Source organism: Rhinoderma darwinii, chromosome 8, assembly GCF_050947455.1.
Source record: "Rhinoderma darwinii isolate aRhiDar2 chromosome 8, aRhiDar2.hap1, whole genome shotgun sequence".
NCBI classification, from domain to species: domain Eukaryota; kingdom Metazoa; phylum Chordata; class Amphibia; order Anura; family Rhinodermatidae; genus Rhinoderma; species Rhinoderma darwinii.
The window spans coordinates 93,081,241-93,100,295 of record NC_134694.1 but is presented as its reverse complement, the minus strand read 5'-3'; positions in this window follow the sequence as shown (position 1 = coordinate 93,100,295).

Below are 19,055 nucleotides of genomic sequence, written 5' to 3'. Positions count from 1 at the left end.
AGTACACTACTACTATACAAACACCAATATAACCAATTATACCGCCATATAGTGACAATATAGTAGTCTGTAATGTAGGACTTGTATCTAAGGTGTTTTGAAGAGTATTATCACGCTTCAGACTAAACTGCAGTACTTCGCCTTGTCACAGGGCTGTTTCCCTACACACTCTAAGGCCTCATGCACACTTCCATCAGCCGTTGTACAACCGTTAATGACGGTCCCGTCACACACGGGCTGCACAGGGATGGCTTCCGTGTGCAGTTCGTTGTTTCACGGACCTAATTCAATGCAAAAGCCAAGACTGTTCCGTCAAAAACGGGCAGCAGTAGGACCTGCACTACCTTTGACGGAACGGCCGCATGGTTCCGTTAAAACAATGGAAGTGTGTATGGCCCTATTGAAATGAATGGGTTCAGGGTGCTATCTGTGACAAAAACAGATAGCACCCTCAAGGAAAAAACTGAAGTGGGCATGAGGCCTAACACTATAGCAGGGGTCTCATGCACGTGGCCCGCGGGCCGCATGCGGCCCCTGGGGCTGTCATCTGCGGCCCGCGGGACACAGAGCCGCTAGACTCTGGAATTCCCTGACATCGCTGTCCACATATGAACAGCGATGTCTGGGGCTTCCCCAGAGCCGGAGTCCCGTGCAGAGCGCTAGTATCGGCTCTGCACGGGACTCTGTGGAATTCCCTGACATCGCTGTCCATATATGGACAGTGTGTCAGGGTCTTCCCCAGAGCGGAGTCCCAAGCAGAGCGCTAGTACAGGCTCTGCTCCGGAACTCTGTGGAATTCCCTGACATCGCTGTCCATATATGGACAGTGTGTCAGGGTCTTCCCCAGAGCGGAGTCCCGTGCAGAGCGCTAGTACAGGCTCTGCTCCGGGACTCTGTGGAATTCCCTGACATCGCTGTCCATATATGGGCAGTGTGTCAGGGTCTTCCCCAGAGCGGAGTCCCGAGCAGAGCGCTAGTACAGGCTCTGCTTCGGGACTCTGTGGAATTCCCTGACATCGCTGTCCATATATGGACAGTGTGTCAGGGTCTTCCCCAGAGCGGAGTCCCGAGCAGAGCACTAATATCTGCTCTGCTCCGGGACTCTGTGGAATTCCCTGACATCGCTGTCCATATATGGACAGTGTGTCAGGGTCTTCCCCAGAGCGGAGACCCGATCAAAACGCTAGTATGAGCTCTGCTCTGGGACTCTGTCGAATTCCCTGACATCGGTGTCCATGTTTGGACACGCGATGTCTGGGGCTTCCCCAGAGCCGGATTCCAGTGCAGAGCTCTAGTACAGGCTCTGCTCCGGGACTCTCCAGCTCTGGGGTTGCCCCTGACATCTCTGTCCATATATGGACAGTGATGTCAGGAGCAGAGCTGGAATCCCGGGCAGAGTGCTAGAAGTGGCTCTGCTCCGGGACTCCAGCTCTGGGCAAGCCCCTGACATCACTGTGGCAGCATCTGCGGAGGACACTGTGGCAGCATCTGCGGAGGGCACTGTGGCAGCATCTATGGAGGGCACTGTGGGAGCATCTACAGAGGGCACTGTGGCAGCATCTATGGAGGGCACTGTGGCAGCATCTACGGAGGGTACTGTGGCAGCATCTACGGAGGGCACTGTGGCAGCATCTACGGAGGGCACTGTGGCAGCATCTACGGAGGGCACTGTGTCAGCATCTACAGAGGGCACTGTGGCAGCATCTACGGAGGGCACTGTGGCAGCATCTACAGAGGGCACTGCGGTAGCATCTACAGAAGGCACTGCGGCAGCATCTACAGAGGGCACTGCGGCAGCATCTACAGAGGGCACTGCGGCAGCATCTACAGAGGGCACAGTGGCACTATCTAAAAAGGGGCTGCCCAATCTTGACATGTGTATCTGCCAAACGCTGCCAACTGAGCCGCCGGACTACATTTAGCGATACTTAAACTGGAAAACTGGATTGTTGAAATAAGCACGTGGAGAAATATCTCAAATTTTAAACCTAGCGGTATTATTATAGAAATGTAGTATTAATTTTATAGTAATGTAGTAGTATTATTATAGTAATATAGTGTTATAGTAGTTCAAATAAGTAATTTATGAACAATAATTTTGTGTTGTATCAAATTTGAAAGTAATGCGGCTGTCAACTTCCCATTTTTTCTATATGCGGCCCACTTATCCGGCCGAGTTTGAGACCCCTGCACTATAGTATCAGACTGTGTAGAGATACAACTAACCAGTATCAGACTGTGTAGAGATACAACTAACCAACTAACCGGTATCAGACTGTGAAGGGATATATCCTATTGACAAGGGGAATGGTAACACACAGTTGTCAATTAGGCCTGGGCTACATGGAGACTTGTTATATGTGCATGGGTATTCTCATTGAAGTCAAAGAGGAGTATTGGAAACCTATTGGATATGCCAAAAATGTCTATGTAAAGAATACCCCTTTAATGCCTTCTAAGTGCTAGGGCATATTCACACACAGCGGTTTTGTCATATTATTTGGTACAGCTTTTAAAACAAAAATGGTGCTAAAAAAACTAGACAAAACGCAATGTGTGAATAAACCCTAACAATGTTTTTTTTCAGGCATATCCAAATGTGCAGTTATGCATTCATAAAAATACAAACACACATAAACCAACCTAAGTGGACATGTCTACACACCCATACAAACACACACATACACACCCACCTTAGTACATGTGTCTAGTCACCCATACACACGCCTAAATACACATCTGTATTCACACCCATACAAATACACACCTAAGTACACACATTTGTACACATGCCACGTGAATATACCCTTAGTGTCTCTGGCGGCATTATTGGAGTAGAGCATGCGGGGTGGATGAAAGAAATTAAAAGGGGGACCACTGTGACTCGATAACCCAGGGGCTCACATACACCTGGAGCCGGCCCTCATGGATAATGCACACAGTGATGTGACAACATAGAGATAGTGCACACAGTGAGGTCACAGCACATGAATAATTAATTCAGCTCATAAATCATGCAAACGGTGACATCACAGCAGTGGAATAATGTAGCCAGTGACGTAACGGTGCAACAATAACGCACAGTACAGGCATAATGCTCTTAATGATGTAACAGTATAGTGCAAAAAGTCACAGCACTGGAATAATTCACATAATAATATCACAGTAAGCGAACGATGTCCTTATCTTGGTCTCCCAGTGATGTGCCATTCTCCCCTTCCATTGTCCACAGTGATCACAATGGACCAATAGCATCTACTATACCTGCTACATTGGTAGTTATGCCCATGCCTATTACTAAAGCAGATCAGTTTACTCATATACAATAAGTCACAGTTAAACCTTATACTAGTACATACCCATGTGCAGGAATGGTCTTCTATTACCCTGTCACTTATTACATAAAAGCACCAGCCTTTTGCGTGTAATGATGAAGTTAACCTTGTCTTTCATGTCACGTGACAGCGGGTACTATATTATAAAGTGACAAGTTACCATTACTAGGTTTCCTTCTCACAAGGATAAATATACAGAATAACTCGATTATAAGAGCTCAGATACAAGTGAATATATGTTTATACACAGAAATATATACTTGCCATTTGTAAATGTGTATATATCTAGTCAATAATTTTCTTGGCATGTGGAAATGTAGAAGAGTATTTAGATTTAATTAGAAGTTATTATGATTTGCCATCAAGTAAGATGTTATACAATAGTTTAACATAGTGATCAGAGCTGCCTATAATAACTCTTTACGAAATTGCTGTATTCACTACCGTCAAAAGAATAGAGATAATTCCACGGGGACATATTCCAATGATGGAATGTAATTGTTAAAGGGAAATCAATATTGTGAGAAGGACTGGAGTCTTCCAAAGATTGTATTCACAGAAGATAAAATAAGGAATCAATATATGGGAAATACTGCGTGGATCATGAGAGTCTTCATTTTACATTGCAGAATTACTCATTTGAAAGGGGGAGGGCAAAATGACTGACTTTTAATTATAAGGGTATGTTCACACAAAGTGTTTTCGGTCATTTTTCGGGGCGTAAACGCCCGAAAAACAGCCGAAATATCGGAAGCAGAACGCCTCCAAACATCTGCTCATTGAAATCAAAGGGAAAAACGGCATTCTGTTGCGATGGGCCGTTTTTTTTACGTGTCAGTTTGGAAAAACAGGTGCGTAAAAAAAACGGCAGTGAAAAAGAAGTGCGGGACACTTCTTGGGACGTTTTTGGAGCTGTTTTTCATAGACTATTGAAAGTAGCACCAAAAACAGCCGTAAAAAAACGCAGCGAAAAACGTGAGTGGCTTAAAAAACGTCTGAAAATCAGGAGCTGTTTTTCCTTGAAAAGAGCTCCGTATTTTCAGACGTTTTTAGTCTAGCGTGTGAACATACCCTAAGGAGATAATGCTTCCACTACATGGAGGAAGGTTAATGGGTATATTGCTATTGCATACCATGCTGTTCATTTGTTGCCAGTTTAAAATTACTAGTTGTTGTTAAAGGGGATATTCTATGAAACATTTTCATCCCAAAAGTCCTAAAATACTGTTAATAGCTGTTTTATAGGGAGTCTGACATAACCCCCCCCCCCCCCATCGAAGCTAACGCCGCTAGATAAATCTAGGGAAAAGCCGTGCCAACATATCTCTGTTAGACCGCTTAGTTCTTGCATCAGTGTAAGATAATGTATTGTCTCATCCATTGGATTCAAATTAGTTTCCAAAGATTCGGCGTGTCTGGCATCCTGAGCTCTAACCCTGCCCAACCCCTTCCCTCTGCAGTTGAGTGATGGAGAGGCGAATGATGCTAAAGACCACTGGAGAGCTGCGTCAACTGCAGAGCGGAGGGGAGAGGTTCGCGCTCAGGATGCCAGACACGCCGGACGAGGGGAGAGGTTAGCGCTCAGTATGCCGGACACTTGGAACCTTATTTGCATATGGTGTGTGAGATGATAAAAGCACTTTTTTACATTGATGCAAGACCTAAACTATCCAACAGAGGTATGTTGACACTAATCTTCCATAGACTTATCTAGCCATGTTAGCAATGTGTGTGGGGTTGGAGAGTGGCAACAGACGCAGAGCAGTGGACGGTACGGGCAAGATCCTTTCCACAAGGTCAAGCTAGCAAGCAGTAAGTCACTTGTGTCCTACTAGGCCTTAAAGTACATTGTCAGAACAACCCCTTTATCAGGGAGGGGCAACCATGGCCCTGTCCGCGACAGCAAGCCAAGCCAGCCATCATCTACCTACCTGAATCGTGTCTAAGACTGGTACCTCTCATAGTGAGACCAAGTGAACTTTCTATGTTTTCCTGCTGTGGCCGGTTGTGCTGAGATCTCTGGCATAGTAAAGTTGAGTTTGTAATCAATCTCCTGTAATCAATCTCCTGCTCTATACTATCGTTGCTGCTACACACCAGCACAGGGGGCCATACACCACCTCGGCCCATCCGTGCCATTAACATGACGTTTTAATTGCACGGTGAGTTCCATAAAAACGAAGCGCAAAAAACAATGGAGGAATCGCTGTTTTTTTTTTTTTTTCATTTTCTACCCCACAAATAATTTTTTATATGTTTTTTTCATTGTCATGCCTTTTCATCTGTATTATGTGGTTATGCACTTTATTTATATGCACTCCTATATCTCTCTTTAGTACTTAGCACTTTTCACTATATTCAGGGACTTTTATGCTACATACTAGCACTTTACATTGTGTGGGAGTTTTCTATGCTATAACTTGTATTTTGATATGTTGGAGAATTTACTCATTACTTGAATTTCTGTCTGGTCCCGGCCCACTATTTGGGGCATCACCGGGGGAGGGTCGCATTATTGTCTGTGACCCTCAATTGTGTATTCTCTTTTTACTTGTGTTACAATCTTTTATTTTTTTGGGTATATGTATTTTTTGTGTATTTCAATAAAGTGTTCATGCTTTTTTCTATTTTTAACTATTGTGGGTGTACATACTTTTTTCTTAAGCAGTCTTGTATACAAGATTTAGTCTTATTGACATTGGTTTTGCATCCCAATACACATATTTTTAGCCGTGCCCGCCTCTTCTCTATGGTTCAGCACATCTTTGGAGTGTTGTAACCATTAAACATAATGTGTCTCTATAAGAGCTATAACCATTACGCATTGTGTACCACTGTAATCTCAGTTGTGTTCAGTAAAGGAAACTGTTCAGACAAATTTTGGTTTGCAATTGTCTTTTCTTAAAGGGGATCCACTCCAATAACCCCACATTACAAACATTTTATACAGAGGCTGCGGATATTCAACCACCTGATTCGGGGGTACTACATGGGTACCCATGCAGTTTATTATAAAGAAGGGTATATAATACACCTGACTGCACTGATGTTACAGTCTATCAGATTTCCACCATATGTTCACTTTTGAAGTCAAAGTAAAAAAATATAACATTCCTTGCCATTGCTCATTTTGTTATTCTGTAGCACAGCACTTTTCTGGTCTCAGGATATTCATTAAAACTTTCTGCCTGACATGTTTTATTGAAATGCTATACCCATATGTTGGAAGAAATAGTTTGGCTTTCTGTCCTATTGCAGGTGAAAAATGGCAGCTGATAACAAAGTTGACAAACAGATGGAGGTTTATACAGTTTGCTAATTAATCCCCTGCAAATATGAGAAAATCCTAAATGATCATTGCAGTTTTATTTTCTGCAGTTAAATACCCTTCATTAGGATTTGTAAATTTGTTGGTCCATGAAGAACATTTATCACCTATCCACAGGATAGTTAATAAATGACTGACAGCTGGTCCCAAGCCCCCTGCTTACTCCTCACCATATAACTGCAGTGAGAAGGAGTTGGAATGGAGCGATGGTCAAACAAGCGCCCTGCCGCATTATTCAATGGGGTTGATGGGAACAGGGGGCTTGCCTGTTTCCAATGGTCCCATAGACATGGAATGGAGCAGTACGGCGCATACGTGATCACAGCTCCATTCAATATTATCCTCACTGCAGTCGTGCATTAAAGAGGCTCTGTCACCAGATTTTGCAACCCCTATCTGCTATTGCAGCAGATAGGCGCTGCAATGTAGATTACAGTAACGTTTTTATTTTTAAAAAACGAGCATTTTTGCCCAAGTTATGACCATTTTTGTAGTTATGCAAATGAGGCTTGCAAAAGTCCAATTGGGCGTGTTTAAAAGTAAAAGTCCAAGTGGGCGTGTATTATGTGCGTACATCGGGGCGTTTTTAATACTTTTACTAGCTGGGCGTTCTGATGAGAAGTATCATCCACTTCTCTTCAGAGCGCCCAGCTTCTGCCAGATCACGCTGTGACGTCACTCACAGGTCCTGCATCGTGTCAGACGAGCGAGGACACATCGGCACCAGAGGCTACAGTTGATTCTGCAGCAGCATCGGCGTTAGCAGGTAAGTCGATGTAGCTACTTACCTGCAAACGCTGATGCTGCTGCAGAATCAACTGTAGCCTCTGGTGCCGATGTGTCCTCGCTCGTCTGACACGATGCAGGACCTGTGAGTGACGTCACAGCGTGATCTGGCAGAAGCTGGGCATTCTGAAGAGAAGTGGATGACCGGCCGTGATTTTCGGGTCGGCCGGCTGCGGACTGTCAGCCGCGGGCCGCCCGCAAATCGCGGGACATGCACATGGCCACCGTCATTGTTTTCAATGAGCCCGGGCCGCAGAAGATGTCCGTAATAGGACATGCCCGTTCTTTCTGCGGTGCGGGTTCCCGGGCCATGCACGGACCGTAAAAACTACGGTCGTGTGCATGGCCCCATAGAAAAGAATGGGGCCGCAATTCTCCTATTTATTTTCGGGGGAATTGCGGCCGCAAAAACACGTTCATGTGCATGGGGCCTAAGACGTTCTCTAACATTTGCTTAGAAATTTTCAGTTGAGTCTTGATTTCTTGCTATTACAAATGTCTCTAATTGTGTCAGACTGAGGTTCCTTGGGCCTATCGAGGAAATTATTCTGACACGCCGCCCTCCATCTATACAGAACATGTGCTGGTCCAATTTATTTTTACCATTTTCACTGGAACTTTGATTTGTGCTGTTCTTAAGCGCTATCTGGGCCACGTGTTGGACCTTGGCGTTTGTGTGTTTGACTTTTACCTACCTGCTGTTCTATTGTGGAGTAGTGGAACAGTTGTGTTATTACGTCATTATAGTGATCAAGGCGGATACAGACTCAGTTTTGGCAGATATGTTACTACTATGAACAATCGTGATCCTTTGAAGTGCAACTTGCTTTTGGTGTTAAAACATTGATAAGTAAATGTGTTCTAATATATATATATATATATATATATATATATATATATATATATATATATATACACACCTGGTATGCCATACTCTATAGTTCTAGTATGGCACAATGGTTTTAAAACTCTTTGTCTAATTTATACATTTTCCTTCTAGTAAGAATTGTCTCAGGGATTTAACAGTAGGGTTTATTTAATTGTTGTGTTCTTAAGAAATCTGTATAATATTTATTTTGTTTCCTAAAACTTGTATTCTAGAAGATACGACATATTGAGCTCTAATCCTAAACTACTAGGATTATGTATAACAGTGTGAGTAGAAATACTTAATCTGAAGATAAGGGCATTATTTTAAAATCTTTATGAAGAGATTGGAGATTGTAGGACACATTCTCTATGATTTCTTATTCTGACTAAATATTCATCTTGCATTGTTAGAAATAATATATTGAGTGTATGATACAGAATAATTCTACCCAGAATTGTACAAGCTTGAAAAATATGCAGCATGAGTAAATTCATATTGTGCAATATAAGGCTGGATTCACACGTGGCATATTCTTATGCCATGGATTTTGTCGCAGTGAATCCACTGCAAACTCTGCATCTTTTGCGTGTGAATTTTAACCCCTTAAGGCATTATCACGTAACTGTACACAGTGGGTGACGACTGTGTTATACAACCAAAAGCTCACTACAACGGGCGTAATCAAAGATCAATTTGATTCCGTCCCGTTTAACACCTTAAATGCCATGGCATTTAAATTGTTAGAATCAGGGGGGGCCCTAAAACACGCCATTGCGACACCCCCCCCCGCGGCACGATCAGCTGGTTACAATGGTTGTCATGGCAGCCTGGGGACCTGATGAAGGACCCCAGGTCCATTATCCTTGTACACCTATGAAGCCTTGCCTTCAAAGGAGACTGTCAAAATCCCGGTATACGATATCGATATCGCGATTCTAAAAAAACCAATTAAAAAGTTAATATAACTGGTATCACCGCGTCCATAAAGGTCTGAACTATCACAATATAGTGTTGTTTAACGCGCTTGGTGAATGGCGTAAAAAAAAAAATAGAGATAAAAACACGCAGATTGCTGTTTTTTGGTCACCTTATCTCTAAAAAAATGGAATAAAAAGTGATCAAAAAAGTCGCATGTACCCCAAAATAGTATCGGTGAAAACTACAGCTCGCCCTGCAAAATTCAAGCTCTCATACTTCTAAATTGAAGGGAAAATGAAAAAGTTATGGCTCTCAGTATATAGTGACACAAAACATTTTTTTTATTTAGCAAATAGTTGTATTTTTTAAAAAGTGGTAAAACATAAAACAAAACATATAATTTTTATATCGCCGTAATCGTATAAAACTGTAAAATAAGGTGAATATGTTGTTTTTACTGCCTGATGGACTTCGTAGAAACAAAACCCCCCAAAATATGTTGTTATCGCTGTTTTTTGCCCATTTCACGACACAAATATTTTTTTTCAGCTTCCCAGTACATTATGCGGAACAATAAATGGTGCCATGATAAAGTACAATTTGTCCCGCAAACAACAAGCCCTCATATGGCTATATAGATGAAAAAATAAAAAAATTACAGTTTTTGGAAGGTGGGGAGGAAAAAACAAAAGTGAAAATCCGAAAAAAGGTTGAGGAGGGAAGGGGTTAATGTAGATTTGCGGCAGACTGCTGAAGATTTTACCCTTTGCAAAGCAGCAAAAAAACTGTAGTAAAAATATGGCACATGTGAATCCAGCCTTAGAGGCCCTGGCTACTGTAGGTTATAACTTCCATATAATGTTTCTGGGAACCTGAACGCACTGCTAGTTGGCGCGCACATTGTGTGATTCAATGGGGATTCCAGAAGTTGCAGTTGAGTGCAATTTTTGCACAGCATGACTTATATCCAATTAAAACTGCCTCATATGGCTTGAGTTGTTTGACTCTCCTATTCCAAGCATCATAGTGCACAGGTTGCCCAGAGCTGTCCTAGGCCTTTCTCTGACCTTTCTGGTGCACAAAGGCTAGATATTGACAAAAAAATAGCTCATGGCAAGATTCCTGTCCAAACGAGCAGCTGTTTGAATGCAGATCTTTGCATTTCATAAAGAATAGATTTAGAACTCTGTCTATAGCATATCACTTGCTTCTTAGCAACAGACTACAAATTAAAAAACACATTTAAAATACCAGGGAATGCGAAGGCCCTACGCTTATCGTGTACATTGGGAAAGAAGCCAACTTATGATAAACGTGTACATAGGGCTTCATTAGCTCGATGGAGACCAAAAGAGTGTCCTTTTGGTCTCCATCAGGCTGATATACATCAGTGTGCCATTTTTTTGAAGGGTGGAATAGACTAGTAGACTACACTATTCCATCCTGAGTAATCCTGCAAAATAATCTGTTTTTCTTTAAACATAGGAGTCTATAGGTGACTGATTCCACTGTATAGAATCTGTAACAGCCTAACAGGTATACGTCGGGAAGCTCCCGGCATCACTGTCCGTGTATGGACACTGATGTCTGGAGCTTTTTTTTTCAGTGCTGGAGTCTCCGGGCAGAACTCTTCCAATGGTCTGGACGGGGATTTTAGAGTCTTAATGCTCTTGACATCTCTGTCCATACTGTATATGGACAGTGTCGTCAGGGGCTTCTACAGAGCTGGAGTCCCTAGCCAAAGCGCTTCCGACGTTCTAGCTTGGGACTGCAGCATTTTAAGGCTCTTGACATCACTCTCCATATGTGGACAGTAACATAAAGGGCTTTGCCAGGACCCTAGTCCCTAGCCAGAGCACTTTCAAAGCTATGGCTGGGAACTCCAGCATTGTAGCTCCTCCATATATAGACAGTGACGTCAGGCACTTTCCCGGGCACAGCCCTTCAGGTAGTGCTCTGCCCAGGGGGGACATAAGAAGATGCACAAGACCTCTACCATGAGCCAACCTTGCTCCCTGATGCAGCAGTTGTAGATTTATGTCAGCTGTGTTTCCCTGCACTCAATTTATAGAGTGAGCACCTCTTGTGATGTCACTAGCCATGATGCCCCCACTTGTAACCATGACCACCTGTTCTGACACCATAAAAGGGGCACATCTGGCAATGTCACTGATATGTGACTGACTGTCAATCATGATATCATCACCCGTGTGAACCCATCAACTATCCATCCTTAAATGGAATGCACCACATCTCCAGCATGGACCACCCCTACTCCTGGGTGCAGCTACGGTGGTTGGCTTGCAACTGTGGATCCTAGCACTCGGTTTATAGGGCCGACACCCCTTGTGATGTCACCACCCACTAGGTCGCCACCTGTGACATCACCATCCATTCTGTATCCTCAAAAGGGAAACATCAGGCAAGGTTGTTGACATAGCCCATTATGATATCATATGATATGTTGTCATCCCCATGATGTCACTACCACTATGACATCATCACATGCACTAGTATCCTACAAGGGACTGACCAGTCCATGTCCTCGACAACCCCCCACCCTGTGATAACGTTGGCAGTGACCTCACCAAGGCAGTAATATTCTCTTACCAATGGCATCATCATCCTTAGTCCATCATGAAGAATTGTTTAATGTTGAGTATAATAATTGTAACGTCTGTGGTCGCTGACCACGAACTCCTTCCATCCGGTCGATGCCCTTCTCTCCAGAGATGTCTGCACATGAGGCCGTCCTGTTCCACAGTGACCACCAGGGTAAGCTCGCGAGCTTAGTCCAGCCTTGGAGCGCACACAGGTGTGAGATTGAGCTGATTGCTTCCAGAGCACCCTGGACTATAAGAAGGGCTCTGCCCCTTCCTGCCTTGCCTGAGCCTTGTTGTTGTTTCCCTAGTTTGTCTATGCAATTGGTCTCCTAGTGTTTTCCAGTTCCCAGCGTTTCCCGTTCCTGCTACCTGTAACCTGTATCCCGTGCTATTCTGGTCAAGTGCCGTATCGAGTTGGAGCCGTACCACGCCTGTCCTGCTTCACCACGACTGGCGCCAGTCTGCTGCCTAGTCCCAGCCGAGCCTGTCTTGCTACTGTCTGAGCTACCACAGGTACACCTATATGAACTATAGACTGTGATCTGTGTCCTATTGGACAGCTGTCATACCATCAAGGCGGTACGGCCCAGTGGGTCCACGTACCCCTCGTGACAATAATATTACAAAACCAGCTCAATGCAAAGATTACTCTGTATTTTGTGCTCTTTATGATATATATATATATATATATACAGTCCAAATACGAATGAACACAGCACTCCATGAATCCAGAAAATCAGGCCATGTGCTCGTCACCAGGGGATGAATCAATTCCCCTTTTTTAAGATAGAGAAAAATATAAAACGCAGTAACGGCACCAGGACTTCAAGATAGATGAAAGCAGGGCGGATTCATTCATCTCAAAACAGCGACGTTTCGGTTCAACAGGAACCTTTCTCAAGCCATGGCTTGAGATGGCGTTTTATGCTTTTATATATATATATATATATATATATATATATATATATATATATATATATATATATATATATATATATATATATATATATATATATATATATATATATATATATATATATATATATATATATATATATATATACACTGTTTTAAGAAACGTTTACCCCTTTTTGGTGTTTTTCCTGTTTGTTGCATCGCAACCTTGAATTAAAATGGATTCTTTTTTTGGAGGGGGGTTGTTCTATTTGAGTTACACATCATGCCTACCACTTTGAAGGTGCAAAATATCTTTTACTGTGACACAAACAATAATAAATACAAAAAACATATACTTTGACTAGGCCATTCTAAGACACTTTAATATTTTCCCTTAGGCTATGTTCACACTGAGTTTTTTGCAGGAGGAATATCTGCCTCAAAATTCCGTTTGGAAGTTTGAGGCAGATTTTCCTCTCCCTGCACGCTGATTTCCGCATCGTTTTTCGCCCGCGGCCATTGAGCACCGCGGGCATAAAACACATCAAAATACGTTTTCTCTGCCTCCCATTGAAGTCAATGGGAGGTCAAAGGCATAAACGCCCGAAGATAGGGCATGTCGCTTCTTTTTCCCGCGAGGCAGTTTTACTGCTCGCGGGAAAAAGATGCCGACGCCTCACATTGAAATCAATGGGAGGCATTTTCGGAGCCGTCTTTGAGGAGTTTTGCGACGCGGTTTCCGCGTCAAAAAACTCATCAAAATACTCTGTGTGAACATAGCCTTAAACTACTCCATTGTAGCTTTAGCAGTATGTTTAGGTTTATTTTACGGCTGGAAGATGAACCTTTATACTAGTCTCAAATCTCTGGCAGACTGAAATAGGCTTCCCTTAGGAATTGCCCTGTATTTACTGCCAACTATCTTTTCTTCAATCCTGACTGGTTTTTCAGTCCCCGCCGATTATAAGCATATCCATAGCATGATGCTGCCACCTCCATGCTTCACTGCGGGAATACTGTACTTAGGGTTATGGGAAGAGTTGGATTTGCCCCACACATATTGTTTACCATGATGGCCAAAAAGTTAAATTTAAGTCTCATGTGACCAGAGAACATTCTTCCATGTGTTTGGGGAGTCTGCCACATGCTGTTTAGCCAACTCAAAATGTGTTTTCTTATGTTTTTCTTTAATTAATGGTTTTTTTTTCTGGCTACTTCATAAAGCCCCACTGTGTTGAGTCTACGGCTTATAGTGGTCCTATGGACAGATACTTCCATATTTTAGGCTTTCCACAGGGATATTATATGTATGCGATCAACAAAAAACACGATAGGTGTTTAATACCATAATATCAAAGGATTAATTATGTGTAAGAAATTGTCGCCTTTCATTGAACCAAGGTGCAAAGAGACAGATTGCAGGCACAGATGATGTGGTGTGAGTTAGTAAACTTGTAACATATTGTATTCCAGTCTATAACATTCCTAGAAATATTGCTAAATGACGAGGAAAAAAACATCAAGGCACATTAGCTTTAGAAGTAGATGTCCTGTAAAGGGTCTGTGCAGTTGTTGATAGTGTATAAAATGCACAAAAATATACACAACACATGATGTAAAACCCTAAGGCTGGGTTCACACGACCATGTTACGTCCGTAATGTACGGAACGTATTTCGGCCGGAAGACCCGGACCGAACACAGTGCAGGGAGCCGGGCTCCTAGCATCATAGTGATGTACGATGCTAGGAGTCCCTGCCTCGCTGCAGGACAACTGTCCCGTACTGTAATCATGATTACAGTACGGGACAGTAGTTCCACGCAGAGGCAGGGACTCCTAGCGTCGTACATCACTATGATGCTAGGAGCCTGGCCCCCTGCAGTGTGTTCGGTCCGGGTCTTCCGGCCGAAATACGTTCCGTACATTACGGACGTAACATGGTCGTGTGAACCCAGCCTAAAGATTATGCACAGGGGCAGTTTTTTTAAAAGTGGCCTTATGTTATAGGTGGTTCCAAGTTAACAGCAATCTAGGCCAACACAGTAGGCGGGGTCAGCAAACAGTTAGCCATAGCCATATTGGTGGTAGATAGAGCCATTGCAAAAATCTAATTGTAGGCAGAGCCTTTACGGTAGGCAAGGATAATGAACAAGTAAGTGAGGCATTGTACTGGGCCAAAGCAATAGAACAGTAGGCGAGCAAACACAAGTAGGTAAGCAGCGCAATCATCACTTATGTGAGTGACACAGCTTAATCCAGCAACCAGAACCAGGGCTGACTTTAAGGTAGCTCTAGGAAGTGAGGCCCATGGGGTTACTAAAGTGAGATGCATGCAGTTACTAAAGTGAAACACATGGTGTGTCAGGATTTGAAGCCAGAGACTCCTGTGTCCCATGCAGTGGCTCTATTTATTGAGCGATCTGAAAAACTGGACAGCTTCCCTGCTGAATCTGTTGTCCTGTTTCTCTTCATTAATGCCTCTCTGGATTCCATGCCGTGATGGGTTTTACTTTTTTAGCTTGCTATAAAAGTCTGGGCAAAAAAAGGGGAACTTGATCCATCGCTTGTTTAAAAGGAAGAAATTTTCCAAATGTATTTAACCCCTTAATGACCAGCCTATTTTAAACCTTAATGACCAAGCCATTTTTTACGTTTTTCCATCGTCACATTCCAAGAGCTATAACCTTTATATTTTTACGTCGACATAGCTGTATAAGGTCTTGTTTTTTGCGGGACAAGTTGTATTTTTTAATAGCACTATTTTTGAGGGACATATTATTTATTGATTAACTTTAATTAACTTTTTTTGGGGGGGAATAGAAAAAAAACGGAAATTTTGCCACTCTTTTTCACGTCTTAAATCTACGCCATTTACCATGTGATATAAATAACACAATAACTTTATTCAGCGGGTTGTTACGATTGCAAGATACCAAATTTGTATAGTTTTTGTATGTTTTACTACTTTTACACCGTAAAAACGCTTTTTTTCCCAAAATTATTTGTTTTTGTGTCTCCATATTTGAAGAGCCGCAACGTTTTTATTTTTTCACCGATGCGGTTGTATGAGGGCTTTGTTTTTGTGGGAAGACTTGTAGTTTTTATTGGTACCATTTTGGAGTAGATGCGACTTTTTGATCACTTTTTATCACATTTTTTTAAGGCAGGATTCACAGAAAACAGCAATTTTTCCATAGTTTTTTTATTAAATTTTTTACGGCGTTCACCGTGCGGGTTAAATAATGTAATAGATTTATAGTCGGGGTTGTTACGGACGTGGCGATACCAAATATGTGTAACTTTTTTACTTTACTTTATTTTTTTAATAGTAAAGAATTTTGTGAGGGGAAAAGCTGGGTTTTTCATTTTTTTCACATTTTTTTTTAAATTAACTTTATTAAACTTTTTTTTTACTTTTTTACTAGTCCGACTAGGGGACTTTAATATGCGATTCTCCGATCGCTATTATAATACACTGCAATACTTCTGTATTGCAGTGTATTACTGCCTGTCCGTTTAAAACGGACAGGCATCTGTTAGGTCATGCCTGCGGCATGATCTAGCAGGCATTCGCTCCAGGCAGACCTGGCGGCCTTTATTAGGCCCCCGGCTGCTATTGGAGACACAGACACTCGGCGATCGTATCGCTGGGTGTCGGTGGGGGAGAGAGGGAGCTCCCTCCCTCTTTCGAAACATGCTATTGTGCACCGCATCTGAGGGGTTAAACGGGTGAGATCGATACTAATATCGATCTCACACGGCAGAGCAGGGACGCTCCCAGCCCTCAGCTGCCTCTGGCAGCTGAGAGCAGGGAGATTTGACAGCTCCCTGCTCTGTTTACTTTATTCTGATGCAGTGCCGTAAAAAGGCATATGCATCAGAATAAAGCCCGTTAGTGGCCGCCGTGAAAAGGTGTATTGGCGGTCACTAACGGGTTAATTACTTTAAAATGAAATATACACAAAGGGGTGGATGCATCAGAAGGCCTATGCATTTCGGACGAATCACTCATCCTTACTCGCACCATGATGAATTGGTGAGCTGAAGAATTCCTCCCATATTTTTTCGTAAAAAAATCTGGCCCTTGCATCTCCTGATTGCCAGACTATTGATCTCCTTGCCTGTAGCCTAATTCCTTGCTACCTTTCTACAAACTGTTGCTGCTCATTTTTGTATCGACCTTGGACTGTTTCCTGACCATGTCTGTGCTTAAATTAGTAACCCCAATGTTCCTCTCATAATGGTTACAAATATAAGGCAGATAGTAGAGTTACTAATGTGAGGCACATGGAGGTGCAGTACTAATTAAGTACCTCCAGTGTCTCACATAAGTAATCACATACTTTATTTAATAATATGATTTACCTCTAAAATGGCCTGGTGGGAATCCTCTGAGGCAGGAATGAGCTAGCAGACAGCAGTCAGCCAGTATAGTGCATGGCCGAGACAGAGAGAGAGAGAGAGAGAGAGAGAGAGAGAGAGAGAGAGAGAGAGGCACAGACAGGGTGATGCTTGCCACTGTGGTAGGTGGTCCTTTCCTACTACAGGGGTGTGTTCCTCCTGTACCTGTGCCGCTCTCTCAGTGCATTCCCTTTGCCCCTGTTTTGCGGGTATATAGTGGGTACATTGGTGGGGGTATACTGGGCATACTAGTGGTAGTTTACATTGTAGCTGACATACGCTGGGTGTTTGTGGCCTCTTGTACCCTGGTTTAAAAGGCCTTCAGCCCCCAGAGAGGATGTTGCTATGCCTGCAACCTGCAGCCTAAGACCCATGTGACCAAGGAAGATGCCACGCTGGCTCAGGGCCACTGGTTCCAGACCACTTGCTTTCATTGTGGGAAAGGAGGTGGCTCTGCAACTGGGAAGTAGGAGTTTGGCTGATATGACCTCTGGAGGGGCTGAAATAACCTTTATAAGCGCTCATAATAAGCCCCTACAGAATTCATATCAGCCCTTAGTACAGGGTCATGTCAGCCCACACAGAAGTAATCATCCCTGGTCATATCAGACCAAGTACAGAAATCATGGTCAGCCCAGAATTCCTATCAGTCCCTAGTGCAGAAATAATGTCAGCCCCTTTAGAAGTAATCAGCACTGGTTATATCAGCCCCTAGTATAGAAATTATTGTTAGCCCTAGTTATATCAGCCCACGGACTCCAAGGATTTCTGTACTCGAAGTTTATATGACTTCTTGGCTGACAATGATTTCTCTACTAGGAGCTTATATGACCAGGGCAGGCAATGGTTTCTGTACTAGGGGCTGATGGTGGTGGGCAATAACAAGCATTTGCTTAGTAAATGGATTGACTAGAGTCACTGCTGGATTCACTAGGTCATGGCCCACGGGAACTGGCTGCTAGCAAGAGGAGGAGGATACAGTCACACTGTGAAGGGCGCGGTGCAGGCTAGAGAGGGAGGCAGAGTCAACACTTAGCTAACGTCAGGTACTTGTGCGCCCGGAAGAGGGGGCAAAACAGGAACGTGAGATCAGGAAGGAACACATGAAAAGACTGAAGACGGGGGAAAGTGGGCGACCTACTGTTCGATACAGAAGTGAGGTCCATCGGAAATTTGCCCGGTGGGGCAAATTGCCATTACACTCCTGATTATACAGAGATGTGTGGTGCTACATGGTGCTACTTGTTCCTGATCTGTAAGATTGTTTTTGCAGGAAGATCCGTCTTCTTTGCCAACCACTGATTGACTGACATTTAGTGCTCCCTCTTTCTTTAAGAAGAGGTTCTTCATCAGCTGCGGTGTTTACTATACAGTACTGCCCCAAATGCTTCAGACAAAAAAACTAAAACATAGCTGCTGAAGACCTTTTTTATGAAAAAGATAAGGGAGTTTTATATCAATTAATTCATAAATGGTGGCCAAAACAGAACCCCATTCTCTACAAAAAGAGTTTCTTAAGCAGCTGAGGTGTGTATTATAAGAAGTAAAGAACCCTCTACTATGCATTATAAAGAATATTAGAAGGGGGCATTATCCCATATACTTTAGAGCTATTTCACAGCTTAAGAGGAGAAAACCTCTGTGTATATGCAGCTTGACCACACAGGTTGTAAGGCCCCATGCACACAACCTTATTTTTTTCCCTCCCGTAAATACTGACCGTAAATACGGGTCCTTTGTCACATGTTTTTAACCTGTATTTAACCCGTATTTGCGGACCCATACCCGTAAATACGGGTTCGTTGTCATCCGTATTCCACCCGTATTTACAGACCTGTAAAAAAAGGGGGGCTGGAAATGATGTCACGATCATGTCAAAACCCCTTAAAAGGGTCACATGATCACTCAGACGCCAT